Genomic DNA, 27,140 nt, shown 5'->3' on the forward strand with positions numbered 1-27,140 from the left:
AAAACAAAGATAGAAGTCATATCGTATCATCCTTCTCCTCAATATCATGGATTGGCTTCTCGTATCACTCCAAATAAAATTTCAAGTCCTTAAAAAGCTTATAAGGCTATATATCATCTAACCCCTCCTTCCCTATCTGAATGACTTCTACTTCTCTCCACTAATCTCACTCTGTCCACACTGGTCTCCTTGTTTTCAGAAACATATTACGACTACTTCTGCCTCAGGACATTGTGTTTGCTGTTCACCCTGCTAGGAGATCTCTTCTAGATACCCACACGGCTTCTCCCTGGCTTCCCTTCTATCTCTGCTCAAATATCACTTTATCAGTGAGGCCATCCCTTTAATAACTGTGGTAGCTAGTGTCCAAAAATGGCCCCCTAATGAGCCACATCTTCCAATATTCTCAGCCTCATAGAGTCCTCTCTCCCTGAATCTAGTGATCCCTGTGACTTGTTTTGACCAACAGAATGTAGTGGAGGTGATGCTTGCCTGACTTCCAAGGCTACATCATAAGAAGCCTTGCAGTTTTCACCTGGAGTTTTTGGAATATTTGCTTCAGGAGAAGCCACCAGCATGGGAGAAGCCTGACTACTCAATCCCACCATGTTGTGAGAAAGCCCAAGATAGCCACATAGAAAGGTCATGTGCAGACAGAGTGATGCCTGGCCAGACCCCAGTTGTTCCAGCCTTCCCAGCTGAGGGGCCAGCCATGTGAATGAAAAAGCCGTTTGGAATGTCCAGCCCATTCAATTATTCAGATAACCCTGGCCTGATTTGCCATATGACCGCAACTGTTTACCCCAGGGAACCTACAAGATCATACATTTTTTTCTTAAAAATTTTTTTTTTTTTTTAATTTTAGAGACAGGGTCTCACTCTGTCACGCAGGCTGCAGTGCAGTGGCACAGTCATAGCTCACTGTAAACTCAAACTCCTGGGCTCGAGCAATCTTCCTGCCTCAGCCTTCTGACTAGCTGAGACTATAGGTGCATGCCACCACACCCAGCTAATATTTTTTAACCAATAGGATTTAGGGTGTTTTGTTGTGTGGCAATAGATATCTGAAACAGAAATCAATATGTTACAACCCTTCCCCCAAATATAATGACACTCCGTATCCTCCTTAACTTGCTGTATTTTTCTCTTGTTGCATTTACCACCTGGCTTACTGTGTATCTACCTATTTGTTATTGTCTCCCTATCCCCACTGGAACGCAAACTCTGGGAAGGCAGAGACTTTGTCTTATTCATTACTGTATCTTGAGTGCCTGGAATAGTGTCTAAGATAGGCCCTCAATAAATATTTGTTAAATGAAGGCATATATTTAATTTAATTTGATAAGTTTGCTTTTTGTAGACATAGCAAGTCCATAAAAAGAAAAGACAAATTAATTTAAATTGCCCATGCTGACAGCCTTCCCTCTTATGGACACAATATCTGGAGATGTCTAAAATACTGCGATCTTTGCCTTTCCACTGAAGCATACCTTCCAAGGGGAAAGGAGTAAGATTCTGCTCCTTTAATACATACTGACCTCAGGAGAAAGGGACTAGAAATGTATGGACTGAATGTCTGTGTGCCTTGCAAATTCATATGGTGAAATCCTAAACCCCAATATGATGGTATTAAGAAGTGAGGCCTTTGGAGGTGATTAGGTCATGAGGGTGAAGCCTTCAGGAATGGGATTAGTGCCCTTATAAAAGAGACTTCAGAGAATTCTCTAGCCCTCTTTATGCCATGTAAGGACACAGTGAGAAGATGGCCATCTATGAACCAGGAAGCAGGCCCTCACCAGACATCATATCTTCCAGCACTTTGATCTTAGACTTCCTAGCCTCCAGAACTGCAAGAAATAAATGTTTGCTGTTTAAGCCATCCAGTCTATGATATTCTGGTATAGTAGCCTGAACTAAGACAAGGAAAAAAACAGGTGTCAGGCAGATTCCAGGAGAACATCCCTTAAACATAACCCAAATGGAGATGACTATCAGAATCATCAAACCCTGTTGAGGAGCTCTTGTCAGTATATCTGTGCTACACAGTGTCACCTCTCCCTTCACTCACTTCTGGAAGGACTCAATAATTCCTCCTCATTGCACAAGCACTTCTTGAATGCCTAGTCACTCTCTTATGATAAAATATCCATTCCCTCCTTTCACAAAATTAGTCAGAATAAAGAAAAACCATTGGGTTGAAAAACTTTGAATAGAATGTTTAAAGTGATTTAGAAGTTTGGACACAAGAATTTTGTTTGCGTTAAAATAGTTCAAGATCTCATCTCAACCACTTCGTGGGAAAATTGCTAGCATAGAGATGCTTCAGCTGTTAGCTTTGTTGACCTTTTCTTTTGGCACTTCTGGAAAATGGAGGAAGGGGCTGAAGCTCATATATTCTTGGAGAAATAAGGCAAACAGCACAGCTCAGGTATGGGCTGGTGATGTGGCATTCTGTGTCAAGTAAGGAACACTCTGCCATCTCCTGGGCCTCAGCTTCAGATTTCTGGACAGCACCTTCTCAGGCAAGAATACATATTTTCCCATGCACAAGGAAGAAGGCTGCCCAATCCATTTAGATTCATATGGAAAGAAAAGAGACACTGCCTCAAACTCAAAAGCAACAAAGCAGGCAGAGATGAAGTACAAGCTCAGAAACTCATAATAATTGCTTTACTAACCAGAATATCTAGTTAGCTTCTCTGCTGGAAATATCTGCAGTTAGGTTTTCTCAAAGTGCTCTTCATGATCCAGATTAGCTACAAGTTTTACTTTTTGTAAAGGGCCCAGTTGGGTATTTTTTCCAGAACAAAGGGTGAATGCAATGCATAGTCAAGTTTTTACCTTTCTCTAGACTGAAAAATTCTAGCTTTAAAATAATAGCTTTTCTAGATTATTTCAATACCCTGCCCTCCCCCTTCCTTTAAAAAATAAATCTTATAGGTTAAGTTTGGGCATCTGGTTGAAAAAACCCCATTTAAAAGATTAGAAAATTGAGAGTTAGAGAGACTTAAGATCAGCTAGTACATGAGCCAAATCTTCAGATACAAAATCCATGTGTTCTCCATAGTGGAACACTGTAAAATTAAACTACCACACACTCACAAAGCTTTTTTTTTTTTTTTTTTTTTTGAGCAGAGTCCTGCTCTTTCACCCAGGCTAGATAGTGGCATGATCTTGGCTCACTGCAACCTCTGCCTCCTGAGTTCAAGCGATTTTCCTGCCTCAGCCTCCCAAGTAGCTGGGATTACAGGCGCATGCCACCACTCCCAGCTAATTTTTGTATTTTTAGTAGAGACAGGGTTTCTCCATGTTGCCGAGGCTGGTCTTGAACTCCTGACCTCAGGTGATCCACCCGCCTCGGCCTCCCAAAGTGCTGGGATTACAGGCGTGAGCCACTGTGCCTTGCCTCACAAAGCTTCGAAAAACACTCCTTAATAAGGCCTCAAGGATGAACATGTCCTTGTGTATTTGTTTTCTGTGAAAATGAAACTAGTCTCAAATCTCCATGCAACTGTAGCTGGAAAAATAAATATTGATCTAGTTTCCTCTTATAATTCTGAATTTTAGTTCATAGGAGCTTAGAGTTAGAGGCAAACTTTAGACATTATTTAGTCCTAATCCATCACAAATTGTAAGAAAAAACTCAAAATAGCTTTATTTAAAACAAAAGTATCTTTAGGTATAATGCTATTTTCACACATGATTGATAAATTTATTAGGATGAAAATCATATTAGAATAAAATATCTTTGAGGCTACAACTCATCCTTTTTATGTGAATAGCAAAATTAAAGGTTTAAAATATATGCTAGGATGAAGATGAAAAATGTTATTTTCGGAAGACTGGAAAGTACAATGAAGGTTTGGCTTTCATACAAGGTTTGGATTTGTTTTTTAGATTCTTCCCAGTAATTAGATTTAGGGTTTAGAGTATCTCATGTGACTCTCTTATAAAAACAGACATTTTAACCAAGCACTGACATGCAAAATAAAAACAAAAACCTTTTTCCTTCAGGGACTAGCCCAGCTACAGTTGGAAGTTCAGTAATGCATCTAAACATACATAGTAATTAAATCTAGCTTCCAACAAACTTAAAGTTAAATTTTAATTACTTTTTATGGCTGGGTAATAAATTGTATGTAAATGAGTCATGGATGGAGACCTTAGTATATATAAAATGTCAAAAACCAGTACTGATTGATATACTGAAAAGAAAAGAGGCCTTGAAAATTTGTATTCTAGATCTAACTCAGCCACAATAGCTCCTTAACCAAATCATTCAGCTCTTCTGGGCCTCGGTTTCCTCATTTGTAAAATATGATAGTTACATTTGGTAATTATAATTAATGTTTGTGTGGTGTTTATGTCTCTAAAGCTCTTTCCTGTGTATGATCTGACTTCATTCCTATAATTCTTGGAAGTAAGAAGGACAGATACTTTTAGTATACAGATGAAGAAACAGCCTCATAAAGGCTAAAATATATGATCAAAGGCACACAGTTTGTAAATGGATTCAGACTCAGATGTTCAGACACAATTTTGTGTAGATAGACACTATACCTACCACCTCTAAAAGTCTGATATAATAGAGTTGTGTTTAGTCATTACTCAATTATAACTAGACTTTTAAAGTACCTTAAACACTATTCAACAGGTACACCATGTTCTTTTAGCCTGCAGGACTGAATGCTCTTATGGTTTCCCTGCAGGAGGATCCAATTAAGTGCTAAGTTAATAGCCAACTTTATAGCCAAGCTAATAGAAAAGTCACATTACACTGGCTCCGTCTTGTCAAACCAATCACTTTTAAGACTTTGTGCTGATTTATGTCCCTGATATTCACTGTAATCTCTGGGTTACTGTAAAAATGCATTCTTCCATTGCTCAGTTACTAAGATGTGTTAAGAGTCACAACAGTAGCCAGAACACCAATAAGTAAATAATGTAAAGAGTATTCAAGTAGTTTAAGAAATGATGTTAGTTATGTGTCTCCATGCTCTCACCCCAGATATTTAACCCCAGGCATTTGGTAAATCATAACAAGCCATTATTTTCGCAGTTCTTGATTTCCACTTGAAGTCAAGCCAAATATTATGTTCATTTACATTTGCATGGCATACTTTTGTATCTTTCAAAGTGCCTTCACATTCATTATTTCATTTTATCTATATAAATGCTAACATGTAGTTGAAATTGTTCTCTGCGGTTGCCAAAATAGCTATTTCTTTATTTATGTTTTGCTTTTCTGTCTGTTTTTATCCCATCCAGGCATTTAAAATGCTAAAGAATGAACAAAACTGCAGTGTCACAGAACTTCCATGAAGACAATAGAAGGATGAATAGTAAAGTGTGCTAATCCCACCTAAAGTTAGTAGGGCCCAAAACCAAGAGAAGCAATGATAATAAAATAAAGTAACATGTTTCAAAAGTGATAAATCAACCTAAAAAATATAACCTAGGTTCAATCTTCAAATGTGTAATTTCAAAGAATGAGAGAAAATTGGTAGGAATTGGTGAGAATACGTTTGTAGCAGAAATGCCAATAACGCTTAAGGATTTAGAAGGAGGTCTAAATAAATTTAATTATTTTTAAAAGATAAAAAGAAATAATTGAACACAACTTTACTAAAGGCCATGAATATTCATAGTAAGAGAAGAAGATGCCGAGTCAGATTTGTCGACGTTTTGTCGATGAAAAGAGTTAAACTCTGTAAAATACTTGAAGAAATTTATTCTGAGCCAAATATAAGTGACCATGGCCTGTGACGCAGCCCTCAGGAGGTCCTGGGAACATGTGCCCAAGGTGGTTGGGGTACAGCTTGGTTTTATATATTTTAGGGAGGCATGAGACATCAATCAAATACATTTAAAGGCTAGGCACGGTGGTTCACGCCTGTAATCCCAGCACTTTGGGAGGCTGAGGTGGGCGGATCACTTGAGGTCAAGAGTTTGAGACCAGCCTGACCAACATGGTAAAACCCCATCTCTACTAAAATACAAAAATTAGCTGGGCATGGTGGTGCGCACCTGAAATCCCAGCTACTTGGGAGGCTGAGGCAGGAGAATCACTTGAATCCAGGAGGTGGAGGTTGCAGTGAGCCAAGATTGTGCCACTGCACTCCAGCCTGGGTGACAGTGTGAGACTTCATCTCAAACAAACAAACAAACAAACAACCCAGATACATTTAAGAAATACATTGGTTTGGTTCAGAAAGGTGGGATAACTCAAAGCAGGAGTTTCCAGGCTATAGGTAAATTTAAACATTTTCTGGTTGACAATTGAGTTTATCTGAAGACCTAGGATCAGTGGAAAGGAATGTTCAGGTTAAGATAAAGGATTGTGGAGACTAAGTTTTATTATGCAGAGGAATCTCTCAGATAGCAGAGTTCAGAGAGAAAGCAGGTTGTAAAATGTTTCTTATTGGACCTAAAAGGGTGCCAGGCTCTTAGTTGATTATCTCCTGGATCTGGAAAGGAAGGAAGGAAAACAAAAGGGAAAGGGGATTCTCTATAGAATGTGGATTTTTTCCACAAGACACTTTGCAGGGCAATTTCAAGGTATGGCAAGGAAATATATTTTGGGATTAAGTATTTTTTCCTTGTCTCATAATGTTATGCCAGAGTCAGATTGAAAAGTAAGTCGTGATATACAGGGTCAGATAAAACCCATCTGATGAGAATTTATGGTTTGTAGGGCATGACTCCCTGGACCCCTTAGGTAGGAATTTGGGCAAAATGAAAAACAGAGCTTAGTCCTCCATCCCCCTTCTTGGCCAAAAAGCATTCCACAAAATGCATATGCGGGCCAACAAACAGCAACAGGTCCCACAATGCTAGGAACGCTCGTTCCTAGAGTAGTCTGGTTGGGTGATAATAATTTTAAGTATTTGCAATTTGGATCATGGGGGGAGGAAATGGTCTGACCTGGTGTAATAACCAGTAGTTTAAGGGGTGAGATGGAGTCAGACCTAGGGTTTAGTATAAAAAAATCCCAGATCATATCTACTTTGTGAGCTATCATGATCTGGGTCTTTAATTGTGCCTTGTTCATTTTGCTGTAACTGGCATAACATTTACAAGAGATATATAATGCTAATACAGTGACAAATACCAAGATAAATACCGAGACGAATGCCAAAATACCCAAGATAGCAAAGATTAGGCATCCAAGAAGGTTACAGGTAGAGTCAGAGGGCAGTAAACAACCTAACCAGCAAAAAAAACACCACTGCATGCATCATCATATTCTTTGATCAGACTCACAATGTGTTTACCCTCCTTATCAAGGGTCGTTTGAACCTTATGATAAATCTTATTTGAGGATTATAGGACTGACACTAAATCAGAATCTAATAAATTTAGTCTCTCTTCCGGCCAATTTATCTCCATGGGTATAACATCCTGAGGAGGGTATAAATCAAATGCAAGGAATGCCTGGCCCTCAATGTCTAAATTGTTATAGGACTTATTAACAGTGGACAAATCTATTTTTCCCACCACCTTTGTATTGCACCATATACTGGTATTTGGGAGAGAAAAGGAGGTTTTGTTACAGGAGAAGTCATGTAATTCTACAGTGTCATTTTGTTGTCCCTCCCAACAGAAATGGCCCTTCCTTATATACCAGATGCTATGTTCCATGGGGGTGGATATTAGAGGCCAAGTTTAGGAAAATCAGGGTTCCAATTGGTTTGAGGCCATAGCCATTCTCCTTTTCTCTTTTCATAATCTGAAAGGGAGATGGAATACCATGAGTTATTATCAGCTAAAATAGCCCACCTATTTCCCAGGGGTAGTACCTTTGAGCCTCATTTAACTTCGGTGCCTGTGCTCTGAGAATACAATGTTTAAGATCACACTTAACGTCCAAAAATCTCCATAAGTTTGGAGGACCACATATTTTCCACAGGTGTTTGGATTGTGCCTCAGTACTGAGAATTGTAGACCATTGCTTCATATCCACCTCTGATTCCATTTGTAATAAAATAGACATGAGCCCCTATCAGGTAAGAGTACATGCTTGTTCCCATCTTTGGATTTGGGAGTATGTTTTCATGGTTTGTCTGGTTTCTTCTATCCATTTGATGAGTGCTGCATTATCTTTTAAAGCAGCTTCCCATCCTTTTCCCTCTTCCTGGAATAGCATTCCTTCAATGTGGCCTATTTTTGATAGGGATTTTTTTTTCTAAAGAATGTCTCTCTTCATTAGCCATGAACTCAGCTTGCCCCAGTATGCCTTGCCCAGCTCTGACTCCTCCAGTGAGGTCATGCTTTAGTTTTTTGGGTGGCCAATTTTCGTGTATCCATCAAGAATGCTGTTGCCATTGTATACTGATGCCATTTGTACAATTTGGATAAATGGAGTCAATGCAGAACCGCTGGGTATCCCAAACAATTGTTAGGTGAGTGGAGGTTACACCTAAGTATGCTCTTGTCTGGGTATTCCATGAGGCTTCCCAGTGGCGCCCTGGTTTTAGGGTGGAATTTGTGCTGTCAGGGACTTCTGTCCACCAATTGACTTCCATAAATAGTTATTTAAGGGCAGTGTCAGTGTGGTTGGTACTGGATAGGAGCATCCAGCCACAAGCACAGGGCTGGTAGTTATTTGGGCAGGCCATGCTATGGCAGTTTACACAGGAGACATTGTAACAAGGCAGTTGTCTCAAGTGATCATCCCCAATATCTATTGTTATGCAACGTTCTACCTGGTTAGACCCCCTCAGTGATCATCCTGAGGCATTGTTAGAAAAAGTATTCCTGCAGGGTGTCATATTTGGTTGCAGCCCTATAATAGGGGTACCTAAAAAGTGGGGACCTTGGGGAATGTTTAGAATGGTGCTCTTCCATATAACAGTCTTCATTTCCTCCTGGTCTATATCATACCAAATGATGTGGGCTCTGCCTGCAGGAAGACTGCTGAGGTTTACAGGGAACTGGGAGAAATTTTCAGGTTTGAAAAGAGGAGTGTGGGGTAGGTAGACAGAGGAGATTGTGGGAATGAGAATGAACAAGTAAAACATTTTCCTGGCTTTAGCAAGGGAATGTATAGCCACATCCATTTAGAAAGTTATACCAAAGAAGATTGCATAGATTCCAAACAGCTTCTTAGGGGTCTCAGTTAAAACATTTGGGTTTTAGCAATATTCTATAGCAAGGAAAGTAAGAATGATGGTTATTTTAGGGTTCATGAAGACTAGCCTGGTCCAGCATCTCTGGAAGTATGTTGACTTTGTTGTAGCCCTAGAGATTGGCTGAGCCTCCAGTGTTCTCTTGATTTGCAGGTGGGTGTCAGAGACTGCTGCGGAAGTTCAGGGGCGGTCAGGATGTGGTCAGGTGCTCATTTTAGGTGTAAAATGTGAATCCAAGAAGCGACTCTCTTTAACGTGCAGAGCAAGAGTTGGTTAAAAGCACCTGAAAAGGTCCTTTCCGGAGGGGTTGTAAAGAATCCTTCAGTTGGTGTCTAGTTAATGCTATTAATTCAGCCATCTGGGCTGATTTGACTCCTTGGAGTTGGGCACTTTCGATTATGTCTGTTATGGAAGTGATGGTGTATCCTGCCTGGTAATATCCCTTAAATAAGAACCATCTGTGAACCAAATTAATTCAGCATTCTCAATGGGAGTTTTCCTATAAATCTTCCTTAGAGGAGAGTAAGATATTAGTTAGTAGAGTGCAGTCATGTTCCTCTTCCTTTTGTTGTCCACCTGGAAGGGAGACCAGGGTAGCAGGGTTAAGAGTGTTACAGCACTTCAAAGTGATGTTGAAGGCAGAAAGCAGGAGTACCTCATAAGAGGCAAGGTGGCTAACAGAATATTGTTAAGTGTAGTGACAGCTTAGAAGAGATTTCACGAGTGGGGGACATAGATGGTCAGAGGGGACCCTAGGACAAATTCTTCAATGTTTTTGCATAATGTGGCTGCAGCTGATATAGCCCTCATGCAAGGAGGGTGCCCCCTTGCAACTCGATCTAACTGTTGACTAAAATAACCAATTGGTCTGTGATTGTCACCATGTTTTTGAGTTAATACTCCTAGAGCATTCCCATTTATTTCATGTACAAAGAGGGAAAAAGGAAGACTGTAATTGGGGTGGCCTATAGCAAGTGCTTGGGTGAGAGCCTGTTTTAGATCTTCTATGTGTTGTTTTTTCCCTCTCTTCCCAGTGGATTGGGTCTGGCTGGGTCTGTTTTAGTTTTTTATGTAGGGGTTGAGCAATTAAGGAGTAGTATGGAATCCAGCTCCTGTAATAGCCTGTTAACCGTGAGAAGCCTCTTAATTGCTTTTTAGTTTTGGGCAGGGGAAATGTCATAACAGCAGAGATTCTCTCAGGGTTTATTAAAAGCCCCCTTGGGGAAATCATATGTCCCAAATATTTAACTTGGGGGAGGCAAAATTGTAATTTATCTTTTGGCACTTTGTGTCCCTTAAAAGCAAGCTGTTTAAGGACTGTATCTTCTCTGCATTTTGATAGGGAGGACGAACAATAAATCATCCACATACTGAGTTAGAGTACATTCATTTGGAAATTCAATGTCATCTAAATCTGCCTTTAGTGTTTGAGAAAAATAAGTAGGACATTCAGAGTAGCCCTGGGGTAAGACTGTCTATGTGTATTGGTGATTTTCCCAAGTGGAAGTGAAAAGATACTGGCTATTTTGCTCTACAGGTATGCTGAAAAATGCACTACATTAATCAATAACAGAGAGGTGGCTGCAGTGATAGGAATATTGGACAGTAAGATGTGGGAGTTAGGAACAACAGGGTGTCTAGGAACTATTATTTTATTTATAGCTCTTAGGTCTTGAACAAATCTCCAGCCTTTCTCATTTGGCTTTTTAACTGGGAGGACTGGTGTACTACAGGGGCTGGTGCAGGTTATTATGAGTCCTTTGTCTAAATAGTCCTGAATGATTGGTTTGATTCCTAGGAAGGCTTCAGGTCTAAGGAGATACTGCCTTACATTTGGCAGAGGTTTGGATTTATTTATGGTTATCTCTATAGGGACTGCTGACTTAATTCTCCCAATATTTGTGGAAGAGCTTGCCCATAAGGAGTCTGGTACTTTAGATAAGAAAGGCTCTAATTCTTCCTGTCCAGAATCTTGATTGACTTTCCCAAGCACAATACTACATGTGGGTTTTTGTAAGTCTCCCAAGTTGAGAATAATTTCTCCCTTTTGTGAAAATGAGATATGAGCATTACGGGTCTCTAGGAAATCCCGTTCCAGCAGGTGTGTGTGGGACACTATCTACTATAAGAAAAATGTGATCCCTCACTAGTTCTCCTAGTTGAAATTGAAGGGCATTTGATTTAAAGGCTATAATAGGAGAGTTTGAAACCCCTACCATGTGTACTTTTTCTTTACTCCAAGGGAGAGGGTTTTTAATCAAGGTAGGGTTGCAGACTGACAGTGTAGTGCTGGTGTCGACAAGGGCTTTGATATTTTCCCCATTTATGGATATTTCTACTTCTCCTAAAGCATTAGTTAGAAGTAGGGGGAAAACCCTCTCTATTCCCTCAGAGCATCCTTATTCTGATTTTTGAGTTGTTCTGGTGCCTTCCTTTGGGGTCCTTTGCCCATGTTGAGCAAGCACCCATTTAAGTTTTTTACATTATTTTTAAAAATGTCCTTTCTTTTTGCAATAGTGGCAAATTGCTTCCTCTTGGGGTTGCTTAGATCTCTGGAGACCATGGGACCCTTGCAAACTCCCAACTTGGTTACTAAGTTGTTTTAGTTGTAAACTTATAATTTTAGAGACTATTTCCTTTTCTTTCTTCACGATTGCTTGTGACAACTGGTCAGCTAGGGTGACTAGGTGGCTAGTGGGAAAGGAAGCCCAAGTCACATTATTCTTCTTTATTAGGGTTGCTAACTCTTTATTTAAACCTTGAATAAACTCAGAATTAAGTTAGGTGTCACTTTTACCGTGCTCAAAGTTTTCAGGAGGTATTCCTGAAAACTCTTTGAATGTCTTTTCAAACCTGATATAAAAGTCAGGCATGATCTCGTTTGGGTGTATTTTACATTGTTGCACCTTTGCTCAATCTATCAATCTATAACCTTGGGGAATATCTGTGGTACAGTGTCACAGAGGCGATTGCAGAGCTCTCTGCATTTCTCTCTTCCAGTTGCATCTATTTTGTCAAAATCTTCTAAAGGCTGTTTCCAATCTGGTACTCTAAACCATTCTTCAGCTTTGTTTTTGGAGACCAGTAACTGAATCAACTGATATAGGTCAGAGAACCCTGGGTCATAAATCTTAAGACTTAACTGGAATTCCTAAGCAAACCCAAAGGGATCTTCAATCGGATTGAGGAATCCAGATACCAGGGACTTAACTATGATTTGGTCCAGGGGGCATATATTATGTTAGAATCCCCTCTGCTTATGGGTTTTACTCTAAAAGGAGCAACTACTATATTATTTTCTGCAGCTATTTCTGGTCCCCCTGTGGTTTGAGGCAAGGGAGGAGGGAAAGGAGGAGGAAAAATGAAATTGTCTGGATAAGGAAGTTCAGAGAGTAGAGGGTCAGGAGGAGCAGAAGGGGAGTCAGTTTCTGGAGCCTTCCTGATTTCAGAAGTGACTTTTACTGGTTTTTTAAATTCTGAAACAGTTTCAAAAATTTTTAAATTAACTTCCTGGAGGGAGGCAAGCTTATCTTTCCCTCTTTTTGATGATTCTAGATGCCAGCTAAAGTACGATTGCCATTCATTTTCTTTGATTTGGGAGCCTAATTTGTCTAATCTAGCATGCAGGAAAGCCAATTTAGGAATATCAAAGTTCCCTATTTCGGAAACCTTAAACCTAGGTCATCTTTAGTAAGATCTTTCCATTTACATAAATACTTGCAAGTAAAGGCACCACAATTATTAAACATAAACTCAGTTGGAGTGCCCACAGGGGGCCACTCTCCTTGCCTTTCCTCTTTTTTGGAGGATTTATTTCCTATCTTTTTTTTTTTTTTTTAGGGAACTGACCTGCGGCCTAAGGTTTTTGTGTGGTGGATCGATATGTGCTGCCTGTCAGTAGCACTCCACAGTGTGTCACCACTGAGTTATTTCTACACTCTTACGTGTCTCAATTTCTCTCTTCAGAGGTCTATCACCTCTGAGAGGGCTCAAGACTCTGGGTGATCAGCCCTTATGTGCATTTCCTGGATGAGCCTTTTTAAATTAATATTTGTTGGAGAGTTTCCTATAGGGCCGCTGCACATTACAGGGGATCAACCCCCCAACCTCTGCAGACACTCCCACGAGGCCCCCGGTCACCCAGAGGTGCCTTTCAGCTGGGAGGAGCAAAATGCCCTTTCACTTCAGAGCTGAGGAACTCAGTCTCTCACTTACTTATGAAAAACAACAGTTCAGTTCCTCACGCAAAGTGTGCACAGACAAGCCAATTGAGATTAATTTTGAGAGAAAAGGCAATGGAGAAAGATCCTTTTGAATGCACTTCTGAAACTAAAATTAAGATTTTAACCAACTTCCTAGGAGAAAAGACAGAGAGGAAAAAATCAGCTTAGAATAAATCAAGGACCGTCAACCAAAACAGGAGGTTGGGGCTCAGGAGAACTTACCAGTTCCACCGAAGGAGAAGCTCGAATTCGGTGAGGCTTCAATGGTCTCCTGCTGGTACCTTAGCTCCAGTTTTGGGCAACTCCTTCAGGGTCCTGAGTCTTCTCTGAGGCCCAATGTTGGGCACCAGATTATTGTTGGTGAAAAGAGTCAAACCCTGTAAAATATTTGAAGAGATTTATTCTGAGCCAAATATAAGTTACCATGGCCTATAACACAGCCCTTAGGAGGTCCTGAGAACATATGACCCAGGTGGTCGGGGTACAGCTCGGTTTTATATATTTTAGGGAGGCATGAGACATCAATCAAATACATTTAAGAAATACATTGGTTTGGTTCCGAAAGGTGGGACACCTCAAAGCGGGGGTTTCCAGGCTATAAGTAAATTTAAACATTTTCTGGTTGACAATTGGTTGAGTTCACCTGAAGACCTGGGGTTAATGCAAAGGAATGTTCAAGTTAAAAAAAAGGATCATAGAGGCTGTGGCGTGGTGGCTTGCGCCTGTAATCCCAGCACTTTGGGAGGCTGAGGTGGGCGGATCACCTGAGGTCGGGAGTTCGCGACCAGCCTGACCAACATGGAGAAACCCCATCTCTACTAAAAATACAAAATTAGCCAGGTGTGGTGGCACATGACTGTAATCCCAGCTACTCGGGAGGCTGAGGCAGGAGAATCGCTTGAACCCGGGAGGCGGAGGTTGCGGTCAGCTGAGATCGTGCCATTGCACTCCAGCCTGGGCAACAAGAGTGAAACTCTGTCTCAAAAAAAAAAAAAAAAAAAAGAAAAGAAAAAGGATCATAGAGACCAGGTTTTATTATGCAGAGGAATCTCTCAGATAGCAGAGTTCAGAGAGAAAGCAGGTTGTAAAATGTTTCTTATCAGACATAAAAGGGTGCCTGGCTCTTAGTTGATTATCTCCTGGATCTGGAAAGAAAAGGAAAACAAAAGGGAAATGTGGATTTTTCCCACAAGATACTTTGCAGGGCAATTTCAAGGTATGGCAAGGAAATATATTTTGGGGTTAAATATTTTTTCCTTGTCTCATAATGTTATGCCAGAGTTAGAATGAAAAGTGTGTCACGATATATAGGGTCAAATAAAACCCATTTGATAAGAATTTATGGTTTGTAGTGCATGACTTCGTAGACTCCTTAGGTAGGAATTTGGGCAAAATAAAAAAATCAGAGCTCAGTCTTCAGTTTGATCAATAGTTCTTTTTATAATAAAATTGTAAAGATTATTTCTAAATGCTAGTTTTTATTTTTATAAAGAAACGTATGCTACTATGTACTTTGAAAAAAACACCCGGACTGGGTGCGGTGGCTCAATCCTGTAATCCCAGCACTTTGGAAGGCCGAGGCAGGTGGATCACAAGGTCAAGAGATCAAGACCATCCTGGTCAACATGGTAAAACCATGTCTCTACTAAAAATACAAAAATTAGCTGGGCGTGGTGGTGTGTGCCTGTAGTCCCAGCTACTCGGGAGGCTGAGGCAGGAGAATCACTTGAACCTGGGTGGCAGAGGTTGCAGTGAGCCAAGATTGCATCACTGCACTCCAGCCTGGGCGACACCATCTCAAAAAAAAAAAAGAAAAAGAAAAAGAAAAAAGAAAAAAACATCTGGAGTCATATACACATAATGTTACAGCAATTATCAAGGAAAGAATACCTATTTGTATGGATTTTTATCTGATCTGATACAGAAGTTTCCAAATGTTCTTGAAACTTGTGAGGGTGTTTTCTTTCATAAAACCGTAAACTTGGTCTCCTTTAAAAATTCCACCTGGAGGGCTACTGATTAACTTGTAAACTTACTGTCCCTTGATACATTTTAAGTGTGTTTCAGTAATGGGATCATAAAAAATTTGCCCTTAGGCCGGGCGCGGTGGTTCACGCCTGTAATCCTAGCACTTTGGGAGGCTGAGGCGGGTGGATCACCTCATGTCAGGAGTTCGCGGCCAACCTGACTAACATGGTGAAAGCACTTCTCTACTAAAAATACAAAAATTAGCCTGGCATGGTGGTACACGCCTGTAATCCCAGCTACTCGGGAGGCTGAGACATGAGAATAGCTCGAAGCTGGGAAGCAGAGGTTGATCGCGCCATTGCACTCCAACCTGGGTGACAGAGCAAGACTTCGTCTCAAAAAAAAAAAAAAAAAAAAAAAGAAGGAAATTTGCCCTTGTGCCCCTTCTTATGAATTCTGATGGATGATGGAGAACGAAGAGAGGAAAGAGTAAGATAAAAAAAACAAAAGCCACCAGATGGAGGATAAAAATATTACGGTTATTCTTTTAACTTATCCAGGAACAGAATGAGTAGCATTTTCAGTGTAATGCCCTCACGGTGTATTTCAGAATACTCAGCACCTCCTAACCATTTTACATCTAGAAAGCTCCCAAAAAAAGGCTAATTTGGTTTACTGCCACTTTGGGACGATTCTGGTTCTGGGTGGATTCTGGTTCTGGGACGGAGTTGTTTTCCTTGTCTGTCCCCTCTGGATGCAGTTACGTAGCCATCTAGTGACTGAGTTGGGAATTGCAGCTTCCTTTCACATTGGGGAAGTCTGCCAATTCACCCTGCCTCATGGCAGATGTGGAATGAAAGAAATTCGGTTGGCAAACCTCCTACTAACGGAGAATACCTTAGTGAACCACTTTGCAAGTCCGTCTCCTACATCCTTGTGCAGGCATCTCTTGTGCAGAGCCTTACATTCTTAGATTACCTCACAGGGATACCAAGAGCATAAGATGAAGTTACATAAACTAGAACACAAAAATGTATTTTAAAAAATTACTGTTGTTTTTGTTAGAAAACCCTTTGGAATAGGTCGTTAAAGAGCCTTGTTAAGTGCAAGTCTGTCACAAAATCAGAGATGTTAAAGAAGGCAAGACTTGAGAAATCAATAGTCCAAGCCCTTTATATGAAGAATGAGGAAATTGAGGCTCAGAGAGGTAAAATGAAAGGAAATTCATGGGGTTGTTATACTTTCATTCATTTATTAACGATATCATTCACTGAGTTTCTACTTGGAGTAGGGTGCTGGGGAAACAAAGATGGATAACACATAAAGGGCACTCTGTCTAGAGGGAAGCCAGACTTGGAAGCAATTTTTAAAAAGTATATCAGAGCAGTGGTGACTGTGCAAAGCGCCTGCTTATGCTAGACCTGGGGACACTGAATCCCATTTAGACAACATGCTTTAAAAAGTACACAGAATCGGATGGGCGCAGTGGCTCACACCTGTAATCCCAGCACTTTGGGAGGCCGAGGTGGGTGGATTACTTGAGGTCAGGAGTTTGAGACCAGCCTGGCCAACATGGTGAAACCCTATATGTACAAAACATACAAAAATTAGCCAGGCATGGTGTCGCATGCCTTTAGTCCCAGCTACTTGGGAGGCTGAGGCAGAGGCAGGAGAATCGCTTGAACCTGGGAGGCAGAGGCTGCAGTGCGCCAAGGTTGCACCACTGCACTCCAGCCTGGGCGACAGAGTGAGACTCTGTCTCAAAAAAAAAAACAAACAAACACAGAATCAAACAAAATGTGGTATATCCATATCATGGAATATTATTCAGTCTTACAAAGGGAGGAAATTCTCACATGTGCTACAACATAGAGGAAACTTGAGGACATTATGCTAAGTGAAAAATAAGCCAGCTGCAAAAGAGAAAATACTGTATGATTACATTCATATGAGGTACCTAGAATAGTCAAATTCATAGAGACAGAAAGTAAAATGTGGTTTCCAGGGGCTCAGTGGGGAGGCAAATGGAGAGTTATTGCTTAAAGTATAGAGTTTTGCTTTGGGAAGATGAAAAAATTCTGGAGATGGATGGTGGTGGTGGTAATAGAGCAATGTGAATATACTCAATACTACTGAACTGTACACTTGAAAATAGTTAAGATGGTAAACTTTATGTTATGTCTATTTTACCAGTTTTTAAAAAAGTACACAGAAAGCAATGAGAATGAATCAAGTATAGCTACACACAATATGACATGGATAACTCTTACAATGTTGAGCAAAAGAAGCCAGATACAAAATGGTGCATACTGTGTGATTCTGTTGATATAATTCACATGTTAGAAGTCAGTATGGTGGTTACTTCTGGGGGAGGCAGAGATAAAAAAGTAGCATAAACTTCTAGGGTTCTGGTAATATTTCTGTTTCTTGACCAAGTAGTGTTCATGTGTAAAAGTTAATTGCACAGTATATTTATAATTCGTGCAGTTTTCTGTATGTATCTTAAGCTTCAGGTTTTTTTCTTTTTTCTTTTTTTTTAAATGGGACAGAGACAAAGTGAAGGGGAATCACCAGGACAGTTAAGGGACTTTAAACATTTGTAGGAGGAAAAGTCGAACAATTTCAGGGTGGTCGAAGTAGTTTGTAGTCTTCAAACATCTGAAGGAGTGGCATATGGAAGAGGAAGCAAACTTTGCTCACTATACCCAGAGGGGTAGGACTTGGAGGTGGTGGTGAGCCAGAGTTAGAGGAAGACAGAATTTAGCTCATTATAAATGATGCTTCAATTATAGGGTAAGAATTGGATCTCTTAGGAAAATCACACAGCTTCAACTTTGGGACTAAAGGTAATTGGGTATGAATCCTGGCTCTGCCACTTACTTGGATGAATTATGTCACTCAATCGAGTTTCACTTTCTACATCTGTAAAATGCGACTAGTACTAACCACTTGCTGGGTTACTTTCAGGACTAGTGATAATGTATAGCACATACTTTGCCTAGGCCCTGGCCCATAGGAAGTGCTGAAGAAGTAGTAGAAGTTATTTTCAGAAGAAAATGACATAGAAGATGGATTACACCTCAGTGAGGTGTTATGTATTAAAGCATTGGTTCCTTTCAACCCCAAGAATCTATGTAACTTGCCCAAGGTCACACAGCTAGTAAAGCCTTCAGTTCCTGATTGGTCCACTCCACTGGGCTGCCTTAGGTGAGAGGATTTCTAGCATCAAGCCGTTGCCCATCAGGGCTAATCAGATAATCATGTCTGTAACAGACCATGAGGGATAGGATCTTATTCCTTTAAATTCTGACTGTACTCTACAATAGTTCAAAGGGGGAAATCTGGGATGCTGGTTCAAGTGGTAGCCGTGAACAGACAGGTTACGGCTTGAAAGCACCAGGTATTGGTGTGTGTGTGTGTGTGTGTGTGTGTGTGTGTGTGTGTGTGGTGTGGTGAGTGAGAGAAATTGTTTAAAAAAAATTTTTTTTTAATGGATTAAGGAAAAAATTTGAAGATAAGTTTAGCCAACTTCACCATTTTTCAGGGTCCAGCTCTTACTGACTGAATAAATAAATCATGAGGCAGAAACAAGAGATACTGCTTTGAAAACCAGTTTCTTCGGCCGGGCATGGTGGCTCATGCCTGTAATCCCAGCACTTTGGGAGGCCGAGGCGGGTGGATTGCCTGAGGTCAGTAGTTCGAAACCAGCCTGGCCAGCATGGTGAAACTCTGTCTCTACTAAAAATACAAAAATTAGCCAGGCATGGTGGCAGGTGCCTGTAATCCCAGCTAATCGGGAAGCTGAGGCAGGAGAATCCCTTGAACCTGGGAGGCGGAAGTTGCAGTGAGCTGAGATTGTGCCATTGCACTCCAGCCTGGGCAACAGAGCGAGACTTCATCTCAAAAAAAAAAAAAAAAAAAAAAAAAAAAGAACAGTTTATTCATTTGTAGGCAAAAGCAATGGACTCAATCCACAAAGGTGAGAAAAACCTGAGTTAACACTTTGGCCTAAATTTTCCCAAAGCCTCTTTCTTAGGCTGACTCCAGGCTGCTTAACCCTTATATTTCCAAAGGAAATGACTTGCTGGGGCGGGGCGTCTCAGTTTCTACTCTAGGCTTTCTTCCCAACCTCTGTTGAATATTTCTGCCTTGGATTTATTTATGCCCTGGACACAAGAGGAGTCTCTATGACAAGAGACTTGAGGAAACAAACACCTAAAACAGTGTCTGTTTGTCTTGGGCATTATACACTTAAGTCACACTGACCCTTTAAACTTCTACAGCTGCTCAAATGTTATGTCTTGGCCCATATAACTTTTATACTGGATGAAAAATAAATGATATGAATTTAGCTCACTATAGCTTTGGTCTTCGCCAAATGAAAGAAATACCAGCAGCTTCTTTTTGCAAGTAGCAACTTATTTTAGTGCTTTCCTCTTCAGACTAAAGCCCTTGGTAGAAACCAAAATTACAGCCAAAGCCCACACAGAAACCTCAGATTTTAGTCATATGTCTTGCAAGGATGTTACATCATTTCTTAGTTTACCAAATGGAGATATTTCCTGAAACACAGAGACTCACTGTGAGCTTTGGCCTAAAAGATTTTGGGACTGTGTAGCCCACAGTGATCTTAAACTAAATCTTATTTAAGTATCTCATTGACAGACATTTTTTCTTTCACCTTGATCAGTGTGCCTGTCCTTTACGCAGGTGTAATACAAAGCAGTTACTTGTCTTATTTCTGAGATCTCAACATCAGAGTCCTGCAGGAAATGATGGCGTATTTAAAATGAATAATTTTTAGAATTCAAAGAAAGAGCCTAAAAAAATAAAGAAAAAAGAAAAAGAAAATGAGTAATTTGAGGAGAGTATAATAAAAAGGACTATTTACAAAGGTAAAAGAGTTCTGGGGAAGCAGCAAGGAATTGGGCAGTATTCTAGGGTTAGTTACTGCGAGCAAATGAGAGGGAGTAATCCCTTCCAACAGCAAGCAGTTTTCAAGCTTTAGTATGCATCAGAATTACCTGGAGGACTTATTACAACACAGATTACTCAGCCTCACCCTGGAGTTTCTGCTTCAGTAGGTCTGGGGTAGGACTAAAATATTTGCATTTTGCATAAATTCCCTGATGATGGCAATGCTACTGGTCTGGAGAGAAAACTGTGTGGAGAAGGCAATCTGGGGCCAGAGGTGTAGCTCACGCCTGTAGTTCCAGCACTGTGGGAGGCTAAGGCAGGAGGATTGTTTGAGTTTAGGAGTTCAAGACCATCCTGGGCAACATAGCAAGACCTTGTCTCTACTTAAAGAAGTTGGGCATGGTGGTACATGCCTGTAGTCCCAGCTACTCGGGAGGCTGAGAGTGGGAGGATTGCTTGAACTCACGAGGTCAACGCTGCAGTGAGCTACGATTGTGCCACTGCACTACAGCCTGGGTGACTGCCAAAAAAAAAAAAGGCAGTTTGGCAATTTGACACAAGCTGTGCCCTCCACAGAGAGATGCAGCCAACATGGGAGATCCAGCAGGGACGTACCAAGAGAATCTAATCATCAAAATCTACCCCTATCCAATTCCTTCTGTTGCTCCTTTTTAAACTCAACCAGCAGCCGAAAGGCAAGGGAACCCAGTGATGCAATTCAGACAATTCAGCCTTTAGGATATGGATCAGAGTAGAGAGTAGAATTGGGTGAGCAAATGGGAAATATCCAGCACTTCTATCACAAAACATCAAGTACCTTCTCCTCACTACTTTTTTCATGCTATTTTATATTTTTATTTTGCTTTCCAGTATATACATGAACATTCATATACATGATATAAATGTAATTTCACAGTAACCCTATAGGGTAGGCAGGAAGATATTTATGCTTATTTAGAAATAAGAAAACTGAGGCTCAAAATGGTAAAGGCTACACATCTGAAAACAGCTTGGATTTCATCGCAGGTTTTCTGGGTCCCAATGTGGGGGGCTCTTGCCACCACTTCACACTGCAGACATGAGGGAATCTGGTAGTGACGCTGGTTCCCCCACTCGAGGCTTCTAGGAAGCTCTTTCTCCTTCACTGCCCCACCTGCATTCCCCTTGAGCTGCATTCTCTTCTGGAAAAGGTGACTCTCTTCTTTGACTGAGGAGCTCAACCCTTGCTCAAGGGCAAACAATGAATTTAGTCTTCTACTAGAGTCATTTATTTGCATTTTTCACTGATTTTCAACCTTTTCAGTGGCAGGGCTACTTAGTCTTGATTTGGGGGCCTTGGAGAGACAAATAAATAACAGCTGTTACCCATCTGAATTCCTTTCGAGAAATAGACACAAAAATCAGACAGACGGAAGTAAAAGCATCAGCTTTAATGAGGGTGAGGACAGAGTAGACAAGCTGCTGGTCAGGTCTCACAATCAGACTTCCTGATACAGTCATGCACTGCATAAGGACTCTTTTTTTTTTTTTTTTTTTTTTTTGAGACGGAGTTTCACTCTTGTTGCCCAGGCTGGAGTGTAATGGCACGATCTCGGCTCACCGCAACCTCCACCTCCCAGGTTCAAGCGATTCTCCTGCCTCAGCATCCCTAGTAGCTGGGATTATAGGCATGTGCCACCACGCCTGGCTAATTTTGTATTTTTAGTACAGATGGGATTTCTCCATGTTGGTCAGGCTGGTCTCAAACTCCTGACCTCAGGTGATCTGCCAGCCTTGGCCTCCCGAAGTGCTAGGATTACAGGCATGAGCCACTGCCCCCGGCCAAGGACTCTTTAATTAATGATGAACACATATATGACAGTGGTCCCTTAAGATTATAATACTGTATTTTTACTGTACCTTTCCTATGTTTAGATATGTTTATATACACAGACACTATTGTGTTACAATTCCCTAGAGTATTCAGTACAGTAACATGTTGTATAGGTTTGTAGCCTAAGAGCAATAAGATATATCACATAGCCCAGGTGTGTAGTAAGCATCTAGATTTATTTTATTTTTATTTTATTTTATTTTATTTTTTTTGAGACAGAGTCTCACTCTGTCGACCAGGCTGGAGTGCAGTGGCAGAATCTCGGCTCACCGCAACCTCAGCCTCCCGGGTTCATGCCATTCTCCTGCCTCAGCCTCCCGAGTAGCTGGGACTACAGGCGCCCACCACCACATCCGGCTAATTTTTGTATTTTTAGTAGAGACGGGGTTTCACCGTGCTAGCCAGGATGGTCTCGATCTCCTGACCTCGTGATCTGCCCGCCTCGGCCTCCCAAAGTGTTGGGATTACAGGCGTGAGCCACCGTGCCTGGCCAGCAGCTAGATTTATTTTAGTGTGCTCTATGATGTTTGCACAACAAAGAATCACCCGGTTCCAGGTACGGGTCCCTGGCCTGTTAGGAACCAGGTCACACAGCAGGAGGTGATGGCAATGGCGGTGAGCAGGAGGCGGGCATTACTGCCTGAGCTCCACCTCCTGTCAGATCAGTAGCAGCATTAGATTGTTATAACAGTGCAAACCCTATTGTGAACTGCACATGTGAAGGATCTAGGTTGCATGCTCCTTATGAGAATCTAATACCTGATGATCTGTGGTGGAAGTTTCATCCCAAAACCATACCTCACCTTTCCAGTCTGTGGAAAAATTGTCTTCCACAAAACTGGTCCCCCCCTGGTGCCAAAGGGGTTGGGAATCACTGACCTAATTACATATTTCTCATAACGTATCCCTGTCTTTAAGTGATACATGACTGTGCTTGACTCCTGAACTTTTTGGGGAGGCAGGAGTGTATGTGTGTGGGGAGGTGCACATGCTTCAGCGGTGGGGTTGGTGGGAGGATGCACCTGTCTAGTGGGCAGGCTAGTCCAAGAAGGTTGCAAAAAGGGCTGAGCATGCTCAGTTCCTTCCTCAGTGGTTCAGTCAGATGAGTCACTCCTTCCTTGGGGAGAACTGAGAGGGGAAATAGCAGGAAGCTAAATGCTGTCTTCACAATTCTTCTGAAGTGGAAGTTTCTATTTTATGGACCTGGGAGAAAATGGCTTCCCCAACAACATTGCTCTTAGCAGTACAGATGGTCCCCAACTTAAAATTTTTCGACTCTACCAGGTGCAAAGTGATATGCATTCGTAGAAACCATACCTTGAGCACCCATACAACCATTTTGTTTTACTTTCAGTACAGTATTCAATAAATTACATGAGATATTCAACGCTTTAATATAAAATAACTCTAGGCTAACATAAGTGATGTGAGACTTTTAAGGCAGGCTAGTCTATGATGTTCAGTAGGCTAGGTGTATTAAATACATTTTCCGCTTATGATATTTTCAACTTATGATGAGTTTTTTGGGATGTAACCCTACTGTAAATCAAGGAGCATCATCTGTATGTAACACCTTGCTCTTAGCAGTATAGAAGGACTACTGATGCAATTAATTCTGTCATATGATCTACGTACTGTAGTTTTTGAAGTTTTGATTCTCGTTAGTATATTAGTACAGGGCTGGGCGCGGTGGAGTATAGCCTCAGTCTTCAACAGTACTATCACTTCTTTGGAATGTTATTTAGTTTCTTTTTAACTTGATTCATTTTTGATCCCTTGGTCAGTTCCCATAATGCTCTGGATCAGGGCCTGCTTGAATATTAAATTCCCATTTTTCCTTCTGGGAAGGTCTCTGCTTATCCAATCTGGAGCCTATCTTTCTTCCTTGTCCTGGATCTGGTAGACTATTGGGAAAAGTCCTTACAAAGATTTCCTGGGAACTGGATTTTTAAAATGAGTGCATGTGGGAAAATACTCTCCAAGTGCAAAGGGGACTCTGTTTTTGCCTCTACTTATATTTCCAGCTCCTCGGGGAAAATAAAAGTATTACAGGTCAAATCTCTTTACAAGTAGCTCAACTTGACTGTCTAAATATGTGGTATGGAGTAGAGTTTTATTTCATGGATTACTGCTTGAACTAGGTTAGACATAAGCTGGGCTGTGGAGAACTTTTGGTTAAATAGAGATTTTCATTGCAAAGGTATTTGTTGTAGAGGAATTTACCCAGTAAACAGATATCTTCCAGCTAATGTTTTTACCAGGCTGATTCAGACCGGGTAGCAGGAGCGGGAAAACACTGTGGACACAGTCTGCTGGCTAGCGGTCAAGGCAGAGGCAAGTCTGGCACAGGCAAAAGTCTGTGTGAAATGTGGACCTGAGTCATGAAAGGAGAGGAAGAAACTAGTATGTGTCATTCTGAAAAAGCTCTTCTTAGGGCTCTTTGGGCTGTAACCACTGCCTCTCTCCATAGAGAGTCACAGGGCCTCGCTTGGCTCTTCCTGCTGCATTTTCAGACTTAAAAGGAAGCCACCGGCCGGGCGTGGTGGCTCATGCCTGTAATCCCAGCACTTTGGGAGGCCGAAGCGGGCGGATCACGAGGTCAGGAGATCGAGACCATCCTGGCCAACACAGTGAAACCGCATCTCTACTAAAAATACAAAAATTAGCCGGGCATGGTGGTGCATGCCTGTAATCCCAGCTACTTGGGAGGTGGAGGCAGAAGAATCCCTTGAACCAGGGAGTTGGAAGTTGCAGTGAGCCGAGATTGCGCCACAGCACTCTAGCCTGGCGACAGAGCGAGACTCCGTCTCAAAAAAAAAAAAAAAAAAAAAAAGGAAGCCACCTTCAGGCAAATTCCCTCCGCCTCTCAAGAAAGATAATAAAACAAAATGGAGAGTCCTTGTCTCTAAAAAACCTGGGTCAGGTTTTGAATGAACGCAGTACCGTGACCCAGCATTAGGGGCTAGGAACGTCCACAGTCACGACTGAGGCTTGCTGCTCTGGCGCCCCCTTGGGCATGAGAGTGGAACTGTATACAAAGTTGCCTAAATCCCCACTGCTGCAGTCCCCAGAACTCCACCCAGTGTCTCTTTTTCTAGGCCTTTCTCAGCCTGGAGAGTTTCCTGACTAACTTTTTGCCATTCCCAAGGTTTTTCTCTGACCACCACCAAACCCTTCTCAATCTCCTAATTTTTCTAAACAAATTATTTTATCTTTCTAATTCTGCATGCATCTCTAGTCACTAAGCCCCAGAAAGATCCTGTAGCAAACTGTCAATCAATAATAAATTAGCATTTCTGAAATTCATGAGACTTTTTCTTAGTTTTATTGAAATATATTTTATGTACCATAAGACTTCACCCATTATAAGTGTACACTGAATAATTTTTAGTAAATTGATAGCTTTGTGCAACCACTGTCACAATCCAGTTTTAGAACATTTCTAACACCCAGAAAATTCCTTGTGAGAATGTGCAGTCAAAAAAAAAAGAAACAAAACAAACAAACAAAAAGAGAATTTGCAGTCAATCCTCACTTGTTACCTTCAGTTTCAGACAACTACTGATCTTTCTGTCTCTAAAAATTTTCCTTTCCTGGTCATTTCATATAAATGAAATCATACACTATACAGTTTTTTGTGACTGGCTTCTTTCACTTAGCATAATGTTTTCAAAGTTCACCCATGTTGTAGCATGTGTCAGTACTTCATTCCTTTTTATGGCTGAATAATAGTCCATTGTATATAGATAAACTACATTTTGTTTATTCATTCATCAGTTGATGAACATTTGGGTTGTCTCCAGTTTTTGGCTATTATGAATGATGTTGCTATGAACATTTCTATACAAGTGTTTGCATGAATATATGTTTTCATTTCTCTTGGGTAGATACTTAGTAGAATCGCTGAGTTGTATGGCAAATCTATTTAGCTTTTTAAGAAACTGCCAAACAATTTCACAATATGGCTGTTCTATTTTATATTCTCATCAGCAATATGTGAAGGTTTTCCCATAACTCCTCCATCACTAGGTATTGTCTGACTTTTTGGTTATAGCTTAGTGGGTGTGTTAATGCTATCTTATTGTGGTTTTGACTTGCACTTCCCTCATGACTAATGATGTTGCACATTTTTTCAAGTGATTATTAGCCATTTATATATCCTCTTTGGTGAAATGTCTATTCAAATGTTTACTTCATTTTAAAATTAGATTATTAGTCTTCTTATTACTAAGTTATGAGTTCTTTGTATATTTTGGATATAAGCCCTTTATCACATACATGAGTTATAAATATTTTCTTTCAGTCTACATCTTTTCAATTTATTATGGATGTCTTTTAAACCCAAAAGTTTTAATTTTGATAAAATCCAATTTGTCAGCTATTTTTGTGAACTGTGCTTTTGATGTCATATTTAAGAACTCTGCCTAGCCCAAGGTCATAAAGATTTTCTCCTGTGTTTTCTTTTTTAATATGAAACTCTATTTTTCTTTTTTCTTTTTGAGACAGAGTCTCGCTCTGTCGCGCCCAGGCTGGAGTGCAGTGGCACCATCTCAGCTCTCTGCAAGCTCCGCCTCCCGGGCTCACGCCATTCTCCTGCCTCAGCCTCCTGAGTAGCTGGGACTACAGGCGCCTGCCACCACACCCGGCTAATTTTTTGTATTTTTAGTAGAGACGGGGTTTCACCGTGTTAGCCAGGATGGTCTCGATCTCCTGACCTCATGATCTGCCCACCTTGGTCCCCCAAAGTGCTGGGATTACAGGCATGAGCCACTGCGCCTGGCCTCTCCTGTGTTTTCTTTTAGAACTTTTGTAGTTTTACTTCTCACATGTAGGTCTGAGATCCATTTTGAGTTCCATTTTGTATATAATGTGAAGTAAGAGCCTAGGTTCACATTTTGCATATGGATATACAATTGTCCCAATACTATTTGTTGAAAAGATGGTCCTTTCTCCATTGAAATGTCTTGGCTACTTCATCAAAAATCAATGGACCATAATTTCTGAACTCTCAGTTTTATACATGCCTATCTT

General features: G+C 40.9%; 1 long non-coding RNA gene across 5 annotated transcripts in view; it reads right to left on the reverse strand.

Annotated features, from left to right (window-relative positions):
* LOC103783197 (uncharacterized) overlaps positions 1-27,140 on the reverse strand; it is a 117,870-nt gene that overhangs the window by 70,542 nt on the left and 20,188 nt on the right. For 4 of the 5 annotated variants that reach the window (XR_004666510.3, XR_010109915.1, XR_010109916.1 and 1 more), the window contains exon 2: positions 13,574-13,728. This is a non-coding gene — a long non-coding RNA (uncharacterized LOC103783197). Of the gene's footprint in view, positions 1-7; positions 9,705-13,573; positions 13,729-27,140 lie in introns of those variants that run through there. The other variant, XR_008621129.2, reaches the window with a different exon arrangement.

Source organism: Pan paniscus, chromosome 16 (assembly GCF_029289425.2).
Source record: "Pan paniscus chromosome 16, NHGRI_mPanPan1-v2.0_pri, whole genome shotgun sequence".
In the NCBI taxonomy this organism is placed as follows: Eukaryota; Metazoa; Chordata; class Mammalia; order Primates; family Hominidae; genus Pan; species Pan paniscus.